The following is a 20418-nucleotide window of genomic DNA, read 5'->3' on the forward strand; positions in this document are numbered from 1 at the left end:
TCCCGGCTCCAGCCCAGAAGGCTTGAAACACTTTAAAGTTCATGTGATAAGCTCCTAAATCTGCACCCCACATACTCTATTCTGCTTTCAGACCAGACCTCACCTTGAATATTGTGTCCAGTTCTGGGCACCACAATTCAGGAAGGATGTTGACAAGCTAGAGTATGTCCAGAGAAGGGCAACCAAAATGGTTAAAAGTCTGGAAACCCTATACCCTATAAAGAGCAGCTTAGGGAGCTGGGTATGTTTAGCTTGGAAAAGAGAAGGTTAAGGGTGACATGACAGCCCTGTTTAAATATTGGAAGGAATGTTATATTGAGGATGGAGCAAGCTTGTTTCCTACTGCTCTAGAGAGTAGAACATGGAGCAACAGATTCAAGCTACAGGAAAAGAGATTCCAGCTCCTAAATATTAGGAAGAACTTCCTGACAGTAAGAGATGTTTCACTGGAACATGCTGCTTCAAAGAGTGATGGCATCTCCTTCTTTGGAGGTCTTTAAACAGAGGGTGGATGGCCATCTGTCAGGGGTGCTTTGAGTCTCTGCATGGCAGAGGGTTGGACTGGATGCCCCTTGTGGTTTCTTCCAACTCTATGATTCTTCACATCTTTAGTATACATAAGCAAAGCATCTGCTAGCCCCAAAATCATAAGCAAGACTGTTGGTCTTAGTAGCCCCAGTTGTTTCAAGTAACCCACTCTGCTTACTGGGCCTCCTGTCTCCCTTGAGGTCCATTCTGTCTCCCTCAAAACAGACCAATACTCTTCCCAAATTCCCTTCCTGTGTTTAATATCTAGCAGTCAGGAAATGTGGATCACACCCCTACAGGTACAATCATCGTAAAAGGGATAACCACAAAAAGAACACCCCCACATTCTTTAGACTGTTTAAAGGCCATTAGGTTTCACAAATAGGTGTGGTCATTCTATCTCTCCCTACTACCACAGTAAACAGAAATTGCAAGGGAAGAAAAAATAATAATCATTTGGCTACACTTTTCCATTATGTAATCTGGATGTCAGGTTGGGTCCAATAGATCTGGCAAGCTTCAAGCATGGTCTCTAGAAATCAACCAGTACTTTACCCTTGTATGCTGTCAGGTCTTGTGTGGTTTCACATAAGCTTCCTACTGATAGCACAAAAGATTAAAAGTCATCCTTTAATTTTACAAATAAAAGGCCAGTTTGACGCTCTAAAGCAGATGCAGTCTTAATGTAAATGCACAACCCAAACTTATGCTTGTTCACAATGAAGACTTTTAAGATTTTTTTTTGGTCTTCCACACCTGAATCTGAAGCAAAAATAGAATCTGTTTCTGTATTTATAGGATAACAAAATTGTTGTAATAAACTCTGCCCTAAGATACAACAAGAAACGTTATTCAATTTAAAATTGAATAACAGGTGCAAATGAACAAGGAAATTGGTTCGCAGAGCATACAAAATGAGTCCTGCAAAGAATTCTGGGTTATAGCTGGTTTATGGGATATATAAATTAAGCCAAACAATCTTCTTCAGAACTCTTGCTTGGAGAGGACTGAAGCTATTTCTGTTTTGTTTGAATTTCAGATAGTAAACTACATTGTGATTCTCTTCATTGTCTTCTAGAAAGCAATAAAAAGATGAAGAATGAAAGGTTGATAACTTTCTACCACTTACTGTTTTTTATTAAGTATCCTGCATCTACCTGCCCAAATGTATGTCTTTTCTCCTGTTTACTGTATAAGCAGCAGATGCCAATCTTATTCAATTAGTCTTATACATTTCCTTTTATAAGCTGATGTCCTCAGATATATAAAACATAGCATTTCTGTGGCAGTCAACTACTTTTTCCATTGAAAATGTCAATCACACACTAGAAGGGAGGGATCTTCTATCTAGATTCTCAAAGAAAAAAGGGAAACAATTTATAGGTAAAGAAATTGCATTCACACTTGTACCAGGTGTCTCTCACTATGGGAAATGGCAAGCAGGCATGATTACCTTCTTGTCACTTAGAAGTGGGCATGCATTAGCTGTCACATCCATGTAAGTTCTTGACTTTGATCCTACTTGAATGCTTTCTACACTTCTAAAACAAATCTCCTCAGGTCTACCAACTGTATGTGCTGAAACTTAAGGAATCATACATTCTTATGCACCAAAAACAGATCAGTCCCCAGCATTTTGACAAACAAGCTCCAGTAGGAGGAATATTTCTGGTTTTTCTTGTTTCTAAATACCAGAAGAACAGGCTGTCACTAATGACCAAAAGATAACAGATTCTTTGCAAATCAACCCAAGGCCTGAGTTTTGTATAGCATATGAACAGATTTTAGCTAAGTCAAGAGTTGTGTGCTAGATGTGAGATCTTCCTCTTGTTTTTTTCAAGCTATTCACAGAGAAAAGTGAGACTTTTCAAATAGTGTTTAATTTTTTAAAAAATGTATACACCATCATTTTGGGAAACGAGGTGCTCATTTTGGTTCAAGGAAACCAAAATATTTAAAGCAGCATTTGTCCAAAGCTATGATTATCAGAAGGAAATAGCTTCCATTAAAAAAACATTTTGTGAAAGGGAAAAAGGCTCTAGTTCTGAGAGTTCTCTCTCCTTGCACTGGATAGAAGCCTAATATCAGTGTTCAAGACGGCATGGATAATGCAACAGCACGAAGCCCAATCCATTCTTTCCCCTTTTATTGCCCATTTGCTTCACAGCAGAGATAAATAAGGAAGACATTTGCCCTTCTGTATCCTGCAGATCTTTAACAAAACGTCCAAGCATCTCGTCAGCTTGCCTCTTTCCTAACCCCTTAGCCTTTATATTCTTGAAGCAGCCCTGCAGGGCCTGAGTCGGAGATACTGATCAAGTCACAGAGATAATGCACAGTTTCATTTGGTTGTCTCCTCCTTCAGATGCTGCTATCTTTGCAACTCTTTAGTAAAGGAGGAGGAGGAAGAAAGAAAGAAGAGAAACCTTCAAGTAGTAGTCCTCACCACCAGCAAGCTCCAAAAAAAAAAAAAAAAAAAAAAAAAAAAAAAAGAGAGAAAAGAAAAGAATGCCTGAACAGTAATGGGTTCTTTCTGAATTCAAGAAGTCAACTTTGCATGCTGGGAAATATCAAACTGCACTTGAGTTGACTATTGTAAAAGCCACCAAGCTCTAAGGTGCCAAAACGACAAAGGGATGTTCACGATGGTTTGTCACAGACAGCAAGGCCACCTACTAGTGTAAAAGATGCCAAGTCTCCTATAACCCATTCCATAGTTGTTGATTACTTTCTTGGTGAGTGTGAAAAGGATCTCTGTAGTTCTGATGGCACTATAACACCTTAGTTGTTCTAACCAGCATGTTTGCAAATCTAACCCAGAGAGTATACTGTAGCAATCAGAATGTCAGGCAAGAACTAAGGATACTCATTCTCATTCTTTCTGCATGGTGTTAACTTCTAAATGATCAGATAGGAAGCTGCCTTACATGGAATGAGACCAATGTCCATTTAAGTTCAGTATTGTTGACAGCAAGTGCTTGTCCAGGGATTCAGGCCAGATTACTTCTTTGTACTACATATACTGAGATGCCAGGAGCTGAACCAGAAACCCACCAAAACATGTGTTTTATCACTGAGCTATAGCCCCCACATTTTTTCCTCTATTGGGACATTTTGGATTAACCACTACCTTCCCAGCTTAATGTACCTCACAGGGAAACTATTCAGGATTTGTTGAACTCTGTGTAAATGTAGTTAACAATATTGTAAGAGCATTGCAATCCCTTCTTTTTAAGCAAAACAAATCCCATATTTTCCAATTGTCATGATTTGGAAAGGACAGTCCTGACTGATCATCTCTGTCCCACTTTAGCCATCGTTTTTAAAATGCCTCATATTTTCTTCTCCTCCTTCCAACTTCTCCCTTTGTCCTTGGCCTACTTTCATTGCTGCAAAAAAAATTTCAAAATGAAAAAGCAGTTTACACTCAATTAACTCAGCAGGAGGAGAGGAGGGGTGTGTGTGTGTGTGTGTGTGTGTGTGTGTAGAACCTTGCTCTTCCCAGTGAAGTCAAGGAAAACCAAACTGCTACAGCCCCTCCTAGCTTGTATGTTCATTCTCATTAATAACTTTTGCAAACTTGACCTCAATGAGATGTTGCTTGGCCCAACATGTCCCAGTTTTCACCTGTTAAATGTTGATGGGCACACAATTCACTGTACAGGCTACCTTTATGCACATTTTACTCAGAAGCTAGTTCTATTACTCACAACTTACTTTCAATAAGTGTTTTGCAACATTCCATTTTATGCTTATCCTATTTTTTGTTTTTTTAAAAAAATCTATAACTCATTGTTCTGACTACAATAGGCCCTGGACTGAAGCCAGCCATGTATAAAAATATATCGGGAAAATTAAACATAAACTAAAATATGGTGGAATGCAAAATCAATTATTTCAGGCCTGTGGGAACATAGAAGTAATTGCTGAATAGAACAACAAAATATGCAAAGTTCTAAAACATTTGCTTTTGTTTCTACAGCCTTACCTAATCTGCCTCAATTGCCTTAGTTCCAAGGCAATTCTCCTTGTTGGCTGTTGTTCTGTAAATTGGCTGTATTGCCACTGTTTTTTAACAGGAACAGAACAGAACTGTTAAGTCCACCATAGTGATATTTCATAAAGAATGTCCAACTTTTGTGTTGAGTTATCATACCAGCAATGGTTTGACTTGGTGCAGAAAACACCAGTATTATTCACTCACACTGACCAAAATGCAAAAGTCACCTCTCAAAGGGACATATTGCTTGAGACATCCTGTTTCAGAAACAATTCAAATTTTCCAAATTATTAATAAAACACAGTGCTGATTACAAGTAGCACTAAGTGGCAGCCTATCTCTTTTATAACTGTAAACTTATTTTACAAAGGTCATTTTACTGTGACCCTTGGGGGGGAGGGAAACTATCTATAGATGCCAGCAAAAGGGTACCAGCAGCAGACAGCACATGAAACAAGCCAGAGAGAAGGGAAACATCTCCTTTTGTCCACAACACTGTACTTCCCCCCCCCTTTTTTTTTTTTTTTTTTTTGCTTCATCCTCAAAGCCAGTGGAGAACTGTCAAGAATAACTACTCTCTTGGCTTGACAGAGGTAGGTAAGGGGAAATACATAGGGATAGGGCTGAAAAAGAACATGGGACTAGTGAATAGAGGAAAGTGGTTCAGAAGCCTAAATGCATGGCCACAGAAACTACACCCCCTATTCCTAGCAGTAGTGCTAACTATATTCAGGGTAGATGAGGCAGAAATCATGGAATCATGCAATTGGTGAAGGCCTCATGGTCCATTGGGTCCAACTCCCTGCTCAGTGCAGGATCTCCAACTACAGCATCCCCAGCAAGCAGCTATTTGGCCTCTTTTTGAAATCATCAAGAGAAAGGGACATCACCATCTCTCTAGGCAGAAGGTTCAATTGTGGACTCACTTTTGCTGTCAAGATGTTCCTTCTAAAGTTCAATCGAAATCTCCCTCTCTCTGTTGTGTGCATTTAAGTCGTTTCTGATTTAGGATAACCCTAAGGCAAACTTGTTATGGGGTTTTCTTGGCAAGATTTGTTCCCAAGGTTTGCCATTGCCTTCCCCTGAGACTGAAAGCATGTGATTTGCCCAAGGCCACCCAGTGTGTTTCTTGCTGGAGCTGGGAATTAAACTGTGGTCTCCAGAGAGCTAGTCGAACATTCAAACCATTACAGATCTATCTGCCTGTAACTTAAAACCATTCCATCTGATTCTACTGGAGTAGTAGTCAAAAAGCCTGCACCCTCTTCGCTGTGTGCTGAATCAGTGAATAAGGCTGCACCCTCTTCTCTGTGGCAGCTGTTGAGGTATTTAAAGACTGCAATCATGTCACCTCTCAGTCTTCTCTTCTCTGAGTTCTGGGCTTCATTCAGGAGAAGGAATCCCAGTGCAACTAGGATCGCTTACTGCACTCTGTGCACACTTTTCTGAGACACTCTTATTCCCTAAATGCACTCCTTATACTCTCCAGTATCCATGCTGGATGTGAAACCTTGTTTTGGGGTCAGCATATAATAAGAAATTTTGCTAGATGTAAGATGAACACATTAATGTCAAATGAACCCATCAGCCCATCGATATGAATTGTAAGACAGAACATTGCCCTCCTCTTTTTTCTAACTGTTTCGATCTGGCAATTAAAGCTATTGTAAGCAAGCAAGTTAATTTAGAAATTATAAAATTAAGGCTAATGGACTCAATTACCACCAACATCCAGGTCAGTGCCTGTGGCAATTTCTATCTCCTTGGTTTATTTGAAAGTTTAGCATAATAATGAAGTCCATCACACATGGCTATTAGAGCTGTAAATCCAGAGGTTTTCTGTTTTTGTTTTTTGCCCTTTGTGAACCCTTCTGAATTATCATAGAGGGAGTTAGGTCTCCCCTCCCCCCCCCCCCCCCCCATTATTATTGTCTCTGTCTATGGCAGAATGGGAGAAGTGAGCATACTAGGCTGGTCAGAATTGCCAGAACCTATACAGGAGTGGACATTCTGCAGTTCTCCAGATTGGGAGCTGCAGATGGGGAGAGTGGCAGTCCTTGCTAGTAATGCCCATGGGGAGAAACCTTGGGAACTGCAGTTCAACAACATCAAGAGGGCAAATGAATCCCCAATCAATAGGAATTTTGGTAGATACCAAATGAATGGAGCCACAGGTCTTTATCCTGAGCCTAGTAGGGGCCAGAGATTGTAAAAACAAATAAAGAGGGGGCTTGATGCTCTTGAAGAACAATAATCCCATCTTCAGTGAAAATAATTGTTGAGTATAGCAACTTTTGCATGCTGAGGCTCTATGATAATTAGGAAGCAAGTAGACCTTTAAGGATCTTAGGAATGCATGTGTGTGATAATTTCCTGTTTGTGTTCATATACACACATGAATGAAATGACATTTATTAATAATAAATACATATTTATTTATTTTGTCTGAGATCTCCATGCTTGCCTCTCTTCACCATGCTTGCCTTAGGATGATGAGTTAACTTTCTTTTGAATAGTTCTGCTAAGGCCAGAAACACATGAGCCAAAAAGTGTGGCTTCTGGGAACATGGCACGCAGATAGTGCATGCCCCCAGATTGGCCCGGAAGCTGCTTCATGGCTATCTAAGGTGGCTTGAAGCCAGCCAGAAAAGGAGTAGTGAAAAGCCACTCCTTGCCAGCCACCTGTTGAGGACCACAGCAGTGACCGGCTTCAGGACTGTGGCATCCATTCCCAGGATGATCAGGGGCTGACTAGGGCTGGAGCAGCCGGAGGCCACTCCAAGATGCCAGTCTGCTTCACTCCTAAATTGCATATAGTCTTTCTACTTTCTTTTATCTTCATCAAGAAGCTGTGCCCCTGTATAAGAATTATACACAAGTTTTGGGAGTAAAACTATTTTTGTTTTCATTTAAAAAAAGACTGTGTTTGGTTATTTTCATTGTGCTGAAACATGTGGAGGGGGTGTTTAGGGCTAGTCTTGCTGCTTCTACTGGCTGTGCTGAGGAGATCTACTAAATCTCAATTTTGCCTTTTTCTCTTTTTTACTAAAACCTAACAATAATAGAGATATACTATGGCTTTGAAGCAATTTCAAAAACTGTACTATGTCCGTGGACCAATTCCAGAAACAGGATCTTCTTTGTAAACATGTGTGAGCTATTGCAGGTGTTTTGAAATAGAAATTAAATAAATGCATAAGCATGAAAATGCAGCACAAAAACCTTCATATGAGAACCCCCTGCCCTGCCCTGCAACTTTAGAGAGGCTAAACCTGATTCCATGCATTATTTCTCAGTTGCTTAAGTAATACATAAAATTTTAATGAACGTTAGAATCTATTGGAAATCATTGTAATAAATGATGGAGGGCTCATACCTACTAAGCTGAATGTGTTGTGACAGGATAAGAAGGAGAATATTCTTACAGTTATATGGCAAAGCAATTGTTGGAATACAGCAGTAGTTGCAAAGAGTATACCATTCAAACAAGTCCAACAAATAATGATAATATATACAATGGATACTTGGTATCTGCTGTGGTTTGGTTCCAGGACCCTCGTTGGATACCAAAATCCATGGATGATCAAGCCTCTTTAAATACAATTATTATTATTATTATTATTATTAACCTTTATTTATGAAGCGCTGTAAATTTACACAGCGCTGTACATACAATCTTTTTAATTAGACGGTTCCCTGCCCTCGGGCTTACAATCTAAAAAGACATGACACAAAAGGAGAAGGGAGTGCTGGAGGGAAAGGGGATGAGGTCCAGCAGTTACTCTCTACCTCCGAGGCCTGGACCAAGGCAGATGGAGAGTAAAATGGAATCCCTTATATTAAATGGCAAAATCAAAGTTTGTTTTGTGTAATTGTTTTTTAAAAAATATTTTCAAGCTTGAATCTGTGGATAAAGGATCTGTGGATATGGAGGGCCAGCTGTATGTAGACATACTTTTCAAGGTGGTGCTCTTGTTCTGAGATTCCTTGCTCTCACCCTGAGATTTAGACAAGAGGGGCCAGGCCTTGACCATCTGAGTAATTTATTTGGGTGGACACTTAGTCCAAGCAGAAATCCATATCCCTCACACTCACTAATCCATTGCTCAGGATGAATTCCACTCACTCAATGAAGAAATTGTTAAATCTCAAGCTCTCACACCTTGTTACCCCATTCTCTCTTTCATACACACTACTCGGCTCCCTAGAGAACATATGCAAACCTATTTGCCAAAGCAACCAAACCCAAGCAAACCCGCCCTATCTATTTCAGGTTCCACTACCTTTATCTGAATATCTCTGTCTACTGGGAACGCCACCTATTCCTTACATGCTCTGCAAGCCAGGAAAAGTTGTAAAGATATGGGTGTATTACTTTTTGAAAAGCTTGTCAGGAATTGGATTGGCTATAGGCAAACTCAATGGCTGTCCATTTCACAAAGGAAAAGTCTGGGTCTCCAGGAGATCACAAAATATCCATTTACAGACACTTGAGAGAACAGTCCTTCCTGACATCTTGTCTTCACTGCCCACTTTTCTGTCTTGGTATTTCATTAGGGAGTTATCACTGCACATACTCACTCATCATTCAGCCAGAAATAGAGGAATATTCTGAGTGGCCACACATCAGACATATTCAACAACAGCAGAGGATTCAGGAGATTGATGATATGATGGCGGAAGAACTGGAATCAAGCTACACATCTCTCCCCTCAATACGGAGGTGGCTGGATCAATTGGACTCATTGAGCCATTAATAATCTGGTTTTAGAGACTGGTCACATACGTATCCAGATAAAGAGTGGGACTGTTTGATTATTTTGTCTATCCATCAGCAAAAGAATCAAGGACTAACTACATTCAGGTAGCACAGGAAGAGGAATATCCATATTATAAGATGCATGAGTCATAACAGGGCTGTTACTCATTTTAAGAGTCTACATTGTTCTGTGCTATGAAAGTTTATGACCAGTGTTAATAATACAGTTTTCATTTTCTGTATCCCATTTCACTCTGATGCTTCCCCCAACAACTATGGAACTGTGCATATATACCTGAGGTTTGAAAATAGTACTCACTGAGTTTGAGGAATTATGGATTATAAACCACAAAAACCTATGCTAAAATAAATCTGTTACTCTTAATTGTTCTAAGCACCTTCTATCAGAAAGAGATACGGCTTTTAGGAAATTGTCTCTGACCAGTAAAAACAGAACAATGTTGTTGTTTTATTTACAATTGTCTCTTCTAGAGAACCCATATTACATAAAACTGCATGTGCAACTCATGATTAATTTAACATTCTTGCCCACATTCATCATAATACATACTTAATTCAAAAAGTTCTACCTTTAAAAACACTCATAGACACTGTGTGTGTGTGTGTGTGTGTGTGTGTGTGTGTGTGTGTGTGTGTGTGTATAAGCCAATTCTGTTAAAAACACAGGCTCAGACACTTTTTCAGTTATCAGTCTTAGTTTTTAATTAATAATGTGATAACAAAATTTATCTCGATTCATATAATGGAAGGACTATACAGAAGCAGAAAATTGTCAGTCAGTAGTCATGAAAGAACCAGTTGTGTGCCTAACAGCCTAAACGTGAATGGCCACCATCAAGAAGAAGTCTGGTCAACAAAATCAAGCATATACTGAAAAGGTAATATTGGAATCTGCAGCTGCACTGGCAATCATATTTTTCTGCATAGTCATCTTTCTCCCGCCCCTGCCCCCCGTATGATTTTTAACACCTTTGCCTGATGAAAAAGCCAGTGGAGCTTTGAAAGCTTGCAACATGTATATTGTGCATTTTAGTTGAGGAAATAAAGGTATCAATGTTTGGTGGCTTTTGGATTGTATTAAGCAATTACAGTTACTGATACAAATAATCTTGAAGCTGCTTAACTAGGGCATCATACTTTACCTTTCTGAGATCAGGAGGTGTGTTGTTATTGTTGTATTAAATAAATGTGACCTCAACTTTCCCCCTTATTTGCTGGACCTATTTTGCAGAGAAGGTGATTTATCTCCCATCTTCTACCACCTCATAGAACATAGGCAGAGATTTCCTGATGATCGAAGAGAAATATTTCTTTGGTCTTGCTTTCTGAGGGGGAAAGTCTGCCTAACAGATTGTTTTCTATCGTGTGGAACAATACATTTGTATATACTATACACCCAGTGCAAGGAATTCTGTGTTCCATCAACTGAGAGAGAATGTATAAGATTTTTTTTGCTTTCACTGTTCATATTATGTATCTATGTGTCCACCAAGGCTTATCCAAAACTTGCATGTATCTTGTTATACAAGTAGTGGTTGTTTCAGTTAGGTAATCCTAGAATCTGGTTCGGCTGGATTAGGTCTCAAACAAATGTAATTTTCATAATTCCAACAAATTACAGTGAATCCAGTTTAGGACAAATGTTTTATGGATAGCCTATCTACCAAGATACACAGTAGTGTACCTTCATATAACAAAGTGATTGGGGGATCTGGACAGTAAAGGAGCTCATTACCCACCACACACTAGGGACTATAGACCAAGCCAGTTTCTACCAATCCTCAGCAGAATTTCCTGCCGTTATGTTCCTGCAGACTTCAAATCCTCATTTTTATAAAACAAATCTCAGTTGAAATCTACAGAATTGTGAGAGGTAAAAATAACAAAGTGAAGTTACATATATACAGCCTCTTGATCTTCTTTGATTCCTTCCTCCCATTTTAATTTAGTCTTAGACCATCTCAGAATCTTGAAAACCACTTCTGAACAGCTGCAAATGTACTAGCCACTTTACTCAAAGAGAATTAATTGCTGTTAGTTGGCACCTTACTAGCAACTTGCAAGTTCCTGTCAATCATCACTTTTCCTCGAAGCGAGGCATTAGCGCTTGATGTTTATCCAGTCTCCCATCTCTGCTCTCTTCAGAAGAGACAAGCTTATTGTAAGACATACACAAAATTCATTATTTTCAATAGATAAAAGCTAAAAATATAGCCATGGATCTAAGAAATAGAAGCCCACTCTCAATGTTTTATGTGGATTTTCCCCACCAAAAGAACCCTAATGTCCAAAGGACAAGTTATAAAATATCTGGAGACTATACTTGATTCTATCATAAGAAAGTAGTATCCCCCTGGTACCAAAAATATGCTCTTTAGTTTATAAAATGTTTTACCTTTAAGTGTGCAAACAAGTCCTAAAGAGTAGCCCACATGCACAGTTTAAGTGGATTGAAAAGCATGAACTGTCCTTTCCCTGGATTCTTCCTGCTATTTATAAAGCATAAAAAAGCGAGAACAGCAAATATTTATCCCCACTATTTCCTGATTTAAAGATTATTCAAACTGAGTAGATATTCCAGCTGAGCATGAGAGCTTAAGCTTTATCATCTTGAGAGAATGCGAAAACATTTTAACAGGGAGTTTCAAGATGTAAAGTGAGTAGACATCTGGCATTCTAAAAAGTCTCTTGCCACATAATTCATTTACCTAAATTGATTATATAATAATCACAGCAAAACACCTTCACAAGGTGAATGACATTGGGCCTAGGGAAGCTGTACAAAGCATAAGATTCAACATTATGTTCTTCTTCCATTAGTTTTTAAAATAAACAGGGGCAAGATAAACCAAACAGCTATAAATAGCAATGCCTCTTATTGTTTTATAAGTCTATAGTAACAATGAAGTTTGTATTTAACATACAAATGTTGGCTCTACAGTAATAAAGCAGTTTGTATTTAACATATAGATATTAGGTCCTTAATCTTGAATCAGAGAGCTGCTGAAGAGCAAGTTCTTACTAAGAAGTGGCTGTGCAGAAACAATAGGAAGGGGGAAATAACCACCCAACCCACAAAAACAACAACAACAATGTAATCTTATGCAGGTCTAACTTAGTTTTAGCTCCAATGAATATGCATGGGACTGTAGCATTACAATACAAAAAGCTTATAGAAAGCATTCTACCGCTATGATTATCATACACCCTGAAACTAATTTGATTCTTTCCATGCCCAGGGAATCAAAACCAGAATTACATCAGCCACACACAAGTGAAGTATATGCGGGCCTAGATTTACAGATTCAGAAAAACATGAACAAAACCCCCCAAAGGGTGGAGAAAAACCCCAAGCAGCTATGTAATAACTCAATAGGAAGGAATGTTGGATGACTAAATGGTGGAAAATTGATAATGAGGTAGTGGAAGAAAGCAGGGGATAGAATATTGTGGCTGGATCAGAAGAGACACATAGCATCCTATCGAACATTTCACAGATAAAAACTGAAATATGTGCAGGCATGACACATTGAAGTGTGGTCAACATGACAAAAATTATTAATGAGAAAGAACACACAAGCTAGTAGTTTGCTTGTGCCTCAGTCTCCTTGCTCCCCTGCAGAGTTAATGGAGTGCAAATTACTTTTGCACTTTAACTCAGTTTACAGCAATGGAAGTAAGTTTAGGACAAAGCAGGGAAGAAAGAGAAACTGCAACATTTCAAAAGCAGCCAAACAAGTGGGATGACAGAGGATTAATTGGGAGGATATTGATATAGATTCAAATATAGAAAAATAAATATAGATAGAGTGCAGTACAAAAAAAAAGTAAACATTGCTAACTTCAAATCACACTATAAGGCTCTTATTCAGGTAGTCAGAATCTAGAATGGTCACAGTCTTAGGGTGGGGAATAAGCTGCAAACTTTTGTTACAAGTCTTCATTTGTAAAATAAAACTTGTAAACTGGAGTGATATTAATAACCTCTCATTCCACCACCTACCATATAATTTGTTATCAACTGTTTCTTTTTCTTTCTTTCCAGATATCTCCGGGGCCTGTTGTATAGGCTAACATCAAGGTTAAGATGATTAAATGTACGTAATTTAGTTAACGATGATTAATGCACAAGCAAACAGGGAGCTATGGTGAATTTGCATAGAAATAGATAATCTCCGAGAGCACTTTCATTTTTTCATGGATACAAAACACAATCTAGAATTAAGCTCAATAGAGCGGATGGGCTTTATATGGCATTCTTAAAAGAAAAGTTCAGGAGTTTTCACCTCAAGAGTGAGTCATGGCCTGCATGCTACGTGATGAGTTTGCTAGCCACTTTGCAGACACAAAATAATTCATATTCAGTTCAAGGGGGAGTCTGCCGTTTCTGAAAGATTCTAAAGAGGAATCAAATAGATTCCAGAGTTTCAGAGGATTAGTTGCGTTTGGCTTCTTTGGGTCCAAATCCAATTGTTAGTCCCAACTAGAACAGACAGATTCAATCAATGGAATTCATATAAACACTGATTTGTTAAGTTCTTATTGATTCACTGGTTCTACTCCAGTTGGGACAAACAATTGGATTTAGGCCATTGACTATAATTAAAAGATGACCACTTATAAATTGTCCAGGCCAATAAAAAGCAACAGCCAGGGATTATTCTAGAAAGGCAGGCCTTAAATATGAAGCTGTTTAGTTTAAGCTCTAAATCTCTATTATGAATGCTTATTCTCCAGCATTTCACAGATGAAAACTGAAACACATCTGGCCAAGCAACATCAGACTGTGGTCAAAATGGCAAAAGTTATTAATGAGGAAGAACACAGAGGCTATGTGAGGCTGCGTCAGTTTTCTTTTTCTGAAACCTACTGGGAAGGGCAAGATTCCACACCAACTTCTCCTTTCCCCTCCTGTCTGCAAACTACTTTTGTAATTTCAATTCAGTTTGCAGCAAGTTGAGAACAAATGCAGAGAACAAAGGGGGAAAGTGGGAGGAGGAGGAGCAAATGGGACATTTTCATAGCATCTGAAAAAGTGGGATGACAGAGGATTAATTGAGACTGCCCTTATCAAACTAGGCTATTTGGGAGATATGTGGATGAAGATTCCATTCTGGTCTGCTACTAAATTTCTTTTCTATGGCGAGATGGAGAGATTTTTCCACATGCTTCTGTTGCTGTTGCCTTCCTCAATCTGGTGCCCTGCAAATGCTTTGGATTAAAACTCTCAGCAGCCCCAGTAGGGCTTCTGGCATGAAGTGAGGTGCAGTGTGAAAAACCTGGACAGCATCACCTTGAGGAGGTGTGCTGTACCCAGTGAAGCAAAGAAGAGAAACAAAAAACATATACAAGTTGAATCTCCCTTATCCATAATTTGAAAATCCAAAACAGCTGAGATTGTGATATCTTTGCTTTTTGGTGGTTCCATGTGCACAAACTTTGTTTCATGCACAAAATTATTAAAAATAATATGTATACAGTTATCTTCAGGCTATGTTTATAAGGTATATATGAAATATAAATGAATTTCATGTTTAGACTTGGGTCCCATCTCCAAAATATCTCACTGAGTATATGCAGATATTCCCCCAAAATTTAAAAATCCAAAATCCTTTCTGGTCCAAGTATTCCTAAGAATTTTAGATAAGGGCAACTCGACCTATAATAGAACCTAGTATTTTTAAAAAAGGATCCTCTTTTTCTTTTTCTCTTTTTACATTAGGTATACAATAATGTGCCACCAGATATCTGCCACCTGTTGCATGGGAAATGATATCCAGTAGTTCTTTTAGACTTCCTGAGGACAAAATAAATGGATTCAGCACCTTAGTGAACCTTGCTGAAATGGTTCCTTTACTGAAATAATGGTATCAAACTGTGCCAGAAGCTTTCAGTCCGATAGTGTGCTCAAAAGTATTTGTTTGTTTATACCAATAGGAGTAGACTAGGTGGACTCCTAAAGCTGGGTGCTTCTGCCATTATCTGTTTAAGTCATGTAATTTCCTTTTTTTAATTAATTGTCTTATGGATTTTACTGCATTTATTGTTTTATGCTTTTATCCTGTTAACCACTATTTTATTTTGCCTGTTTTTAATTCCAAAACACTTTGGGATTTTTAAAATCAAAAAGAGATACATAAATGTCCAAAATAAATAAATGGTGCACATTCACTTATGGGAGAAAACAAAGTACTGTACTGTAAGTAATAAAATTAAAGGATTCTACTCTCAGTAGAATTCTGCACAATTTTGCAAATTGTGATTGCCCAACAGATCAAACCCACCTATGCGCCCACTTTCTTCTGTAGAATTTACCATAATGTTAAACCACTGTCACCAGACCCCTGTGTGCTACTCCACCCTCATGACTATGGGGGGAAAGCCCTTGTAAATATTATTTATACCCAAAGTAGGCAGGCTGGTGACCTGATGTTTTCAATAACCCCCATAAGCCTCTGCCACTGCAGCCAAATGGACAGGTATCTTGGGAACTGGCCTATACTGTAGGAGGTTTCACACTATGTATGTGACTTCCAGTCTCGTTCATTATTCATTACTTCTTACTTGACAACATGCCACCTCTGGATGGAATGATGGCATAGTTAGTTGCTCTGTTTCAGCACTTCTTTTTTTCAGTTTTTAATCAACAAAGTCCTCAGAAATTAGAACCCAAATTAGGTATTTGATATTTGGATCTTGTTTTGTTTCATTTTGTTGCATCTCATTTAAGGTTTCTCTTTGCTTTAATTTTTTTTTTTAAAAAATCTTCCTTTTGCATTCAAGGAGCCCTGGTGGCACAGTGGTTAAATGGTGGCACTGCAGCCATTCACAGCCACAAGGTTGTGAGTTCGATCCCAGGCAGGGTTCCAGAGTCCAATCAGCCTTACATACTTTGCTAAAAGGAGTGCCCAACTTGTTGGAGGCAATTAGCTTACACATTGTAAATCGCTTAGGGAGTGCTTAAGTGCACTAATAGGCAGTATAGAAATGTAGTTGCTATACTGCTATTCAAGAGACTAGTTTCATTTTTAGTTGATTTGAATTCAGATGCTGGAAGCATTTTGTATAAACTTTGGATATAACTGGAGTAACTTTTAAATAGCAAACTTTTCAGAAACTATCATTTTAACTAGACCTTAATACGACATTTATTATATGGACTGAACTCTGCGTTGTTTTGACTCTTCACTTCTTTCAGTTTGGTTTCAGTTTGAAAGTCCCCATCTTGTTGGAGTAATAATTGTTTTGTACAAACCTAATAGGAGACATTTTTAAATAACAAAACTCCTTAGAGACTGCCACCCTACTTGGATATTTTTAAAACCTCTTTTACCTTATCTGGAAGCTTAGTTTCATTTCCAGAGCTTTTGCTCAGTCAGATTTCAGTGATGTTTTATACAATGCTTGGACATAATGGAAAAAGTGAAAGGATAAATGTCTCCACAGCACCAACTCCTCCCTCACTTTCGCTGCAAAGAATCTAAAGAGTGTAGTGGACATACACACAGACCAGATGTTTACCATGCTACCAGGCATGGCTGCATAACATGAAAAGCTGAAACCACTTATGCTATCCACGCAGCCTTTGGTTGCTTCTGTTAAGGAAATTCAAGATTCAGTGTGCACACTGGTAGCCCATACACAAAGCATTGCAGCTTGGGGCCCTAAAAGACAGGTTTACAGCTCATGAAATGGCTATGAATGCTTTCCATAGTCTTTTGTTTGCCTGGATTTCATAGCTAGAATCTCTCACCAACATGCTAACTTATAGATCATTGGCCTGTGAGACTTGGAAGTTGGTGTTCACCTAATTAAATTTTGAACATTTTTCTGTGTAAATTCTTGCTTTTACCTTCTGAATTTCAACTCAAAATCAAGAGAGACTAGCAAGTTTCCAATGCTAAACAATGGTTTTGGACTACTTCGGTGGTTGTCCAACTTCTCCATGGGGCTACTAGAGATTCTCTCCCTTGTATTTCTAAGCAGTGGGGAGAATTGCAGTAGAATTCAGATAAGGTAATGATTTTTGTGACTATACAAAGGAGATAAGAACTCAGAGGATACAATTTATCAAAGCAAGAATGCTAGCAAGGCAGTTAAATCTGAAGCATTACATCAAGTACCTGGCTACTTGTACATTCTGTATCTTTGTGGATGGAGGATTTTAAAAAAATCATTTGGCTGAGACAGTGGAATACATTCTGACTGGATTTAAAAACAGGTCCACAGCTGTATTCTAGACCCAACATCAGGATTCTAGACCAGCTATTTAATGAACCCTTTCCGCAAATAAGCTGATGTCACTGGGTGAATCTACACTATAGAAATAATGCAGTTTGACACCACTTTAAGTGCTGTAGCTACTTCCTATGCAATTCTGGGATTTGTAGTTTGTAGAGAAGGACTTTAGTCTTCTCTGCCAAAGAGTGTTGGGTTCTCACAAAAATACAAATTCAAAATTCTGTAAGATGGAGCCATGAAAGTTAAAGTAGTCTCAAAGTCTATTATTTCTACAGTGCTGATGCACCCATTATTTATAAATTGAATATTAAGCAGACAAAGAATGAAAGGAAATGCATAAGAGGAGTTAAAGAATAAAAAATACCCAAGAAAAAAAGAAAGAAGGAAAAGAGGAAAAAATATCAATCCATAGATTGAAACATAAGCATCAGCCTGAAGTCTGGGGCTGGAACGGATTACTAGCTGTTATGTTGAGTCTCGCTCAATACTTAGTATTGTAATTCATGGAATTCTTCTACTTATACCTTGCAAGTATTTTCAAAAACTAAGGAGATGTAAAGGAGCTCCTCTTAGAAGTTTAATGAAAAGGATGCAAAGGGGGAGAGTTTGGACTTCCAGGTCTTCTTACATACTATCAAGCATAACTGTTATCTTGTATTAATTTATGGACATATCCTCTTACAATAAATAATTTACCATGGCCAGCCTTGAAGTCTTCATTTTTGGCATCCCTATTCAAATGGACAGTAAGTGGTTCTCATTTTATTTAAAAAGAGGGGGGCAGTGTCTTGCTAACAATTTCAGCAATTAGAATTGTGTGGCAATGATTTTCTCATCAATTGCTATTTGTCCTATACACTCATGCCAAATTGACTTTAGCGGGGAATCCAAATTTGTACATTGTTAAGGAATTATTTTTATGGAAGCTGTGGGCTGATAATGGGATTGTTACCTTAAATCAGATAATTGGTGCTGGTGATGTTTTTTGCCTTTTTTCAATTCTGCAGGAGTAGTTTAAACTGCCTCTAGCAGCTAAAAGGCAACTGAAACATGTGTTGCAATCCTGGTTTGGCCCTGCAGCTTTAAGTGCATCTGAGGTTTCCTTAATATCTGATACACTGTTTGAAGTCAACCAATTATCTAAACCAACGACTCAGTGGCCATCAGTTTTAACATCTATAACTAGTGTGGCTATAGATCTCTGATTATGCCTTATACAGCAGAAATTACTCTTTTAAGTATGTTGGTTGCTACAGCATCTATTCAAGAAAGGGCTCTGTTTTAGATGTAATACTAATACTCTGTTTTAGATGTAAGACTAATGCTACCTTTACACATATGTTTTGGAATTGTCCCATAATAGCTACCTTTTGGGAGGAAGTAATCACATGAATAAATTTGGTTTTGGAAAGTTCTTTGATATTCAGGGATGTGCATGTTCTTGGAAATTAACAATTTTTTGTATGCCCCTTTGACTGCTAATAGAATAGATGAATCCTTTGTTGTTGGAAATATCATTCTTCCCTACCTGTGATACAATGGATAGAAGACCTAACAATGGGGCAAAGCAGATGGCGCAAAAAGTCCATGCTGGGGATTGCGCTAGTGCTGTTCGCTCCAGGACCACGGCAGCCACATGTGCCCATCCTCAATTCAGACTGGGGCATGGTTCTGAACTGGGCTCCAAAAAGGAGCAGTATTTTACTGCTCCTTTTTGGGCCAGTTCTTTGGGAAAGAGCCACACTCAGGTGGCTTCCGGCTGCGTTCGGGGTGTGCATCATCTGAACACCATGCCCACAATGTGGCTTAATGGCAACCCTTTTAAGCCATCTGTTTGAGGCAAACTCTAGCAACATTTGAATTAATGTTTGAAAGAATGATGTTTAGATGAAATTTATAAATGGACTTATATTTGGTCATTAGGTCAGCTGTTACAGAAACTTGCAACAGATGTGGTTATTTTTCATCCTTTTGCACTTTTTATTTTCTTTCTTTTGTTATACTGGAACATTATTGTATAATAAAGGAAAAACAAAAAAGAACGTTCCAACTACCAGTAGACACTTTTGCTATTTTATAGATATAATGTTACCAAAGCATTTCAACTTCATAATGTTTGTTCAAGTCTTCAGATAAATTCTGTGGGATCTTACATTTATAGTATGCCTATTTTAAGATATTCCTGGATGGTGGCCTTTTAGAGTAGCATCCTAAAACCTATCCAGATGTAGAAAGTTGTTCTGTTGATTAAGCAAAAAAGAAGAGCAAGAAAGAGTTACTCTTTTTGGAGCAGAATTTCAAAAATCTTCCAGCAGTCTCAACAAATCCCCACACTTCTTGGGGCTTTTTTTTGGGGGGGGGGAGGGGGAGGAATCACAACTCCAAAAATCTCCTATTGCAAACTGCTTCCGGGTTTTAAAAATTAAAAATGGTACATGAACATCAGAAATAAATACAGTACAACTCCACATAAATTGCTCTGGAGGTCCTAAAAATGCCTAAGACCTTCTTGGTCCTCTAGTACTACTCTACAGTGAACTCTATGGCCAACCACCAGAAGTCATTCATTTCAACAGGGTTTGCTGTTATCCATGGTTTGCATTTCCATGGTAAATCTGGGAGTATATCCCCTGCAGATACTGGGGTCATACTGTAAATGTGCTTGTTCACTTATGACAGAAAACAGTATTGTGAGTTACAAACCTAATGGATTTTGAATGGGGAGTTTTGACTCCAAAGTTCATGACAAAATCCAAGATATGAGGGAATTGTAATCCCAGAAGCAATGTTTCCAGATACTGGCCAAAAGCGCCACATTGGCCTTTACAAAGTTCTTTACCTGAGTCTACCTGCATTGGTGGCCAGACAC

The 20418-nt window shown here is 38.4% G+C and overlaps 1 protein-coding gene across 1 annotated transcript in view; it reads right to left on the minus strand.

Moving 5' to 3' along the window:
* The window catches only part of GPR39 (G protein-coupled receptor 39), a 200710-nt gene that overhangs the window by 97264 nt on the left and 83028 nt on the right, over positions 1-20418 (minus strand). The gene's annotated exons all lie outside the window — the stretch shown is intronic.

This window comes from Sceloporus occidentalis, unplaced genomic scaffold (assembly GCF_023333645.1).
Source record: "Sceloporus occidentalis isolate IW3139 unplaced genomic scaffold, rSceOcc1.0.p SCAF_4, whole genome shotgun sequence".
NCBI classification, from domain to species: Eukaryota; Metazoa; Chordata; class Lepidosauria; order Squamata; family Phrynosomatidae; genus Sceloporus; species Sceloporus occidentalis.